This window comes from Penaeus monodon, chromosome 23 (assembly GCF_015228065.2).
Source record: "Penaeus monodon isolate SGIC_2016 chromosome 23, NSTDA_Pmon_1, whole genome shotgun sequence".
In the NCBI taxonomy this organism is placed as follows: Eukaryota; Metazoa; Arthropoda; class Malacostraca; order Decapoda; family Penaeidae; genus Penaeus; species Penaeus monodon.
In genome coordinates, this window is record NC_051408.1 from 36,332,572 (window position 1) to 36,332,791 (window position 220).

Below are 220 nucleotides of genomic sequence, written 5' to 3' on the forward strand. Positions count from 1 at the left end.
GAATGTGAAAGAGAAACATGTCACGCTTTCATCAGCCATTTCCCGGCAGTGAGAGGGACGTTTGGAAGCTTTCACAATCGCCAACCGACCGTGTTCGTTCTTAAAAGTGGTACAATTAAGCTCTTCCGATTTATTTTGCTCAAAAAACTGGATACCATCGCGTTTAACAAAAGGTCACCGAGGATTAACTTTGAAGGCGACACTGTAGGTCTCGTAAAAA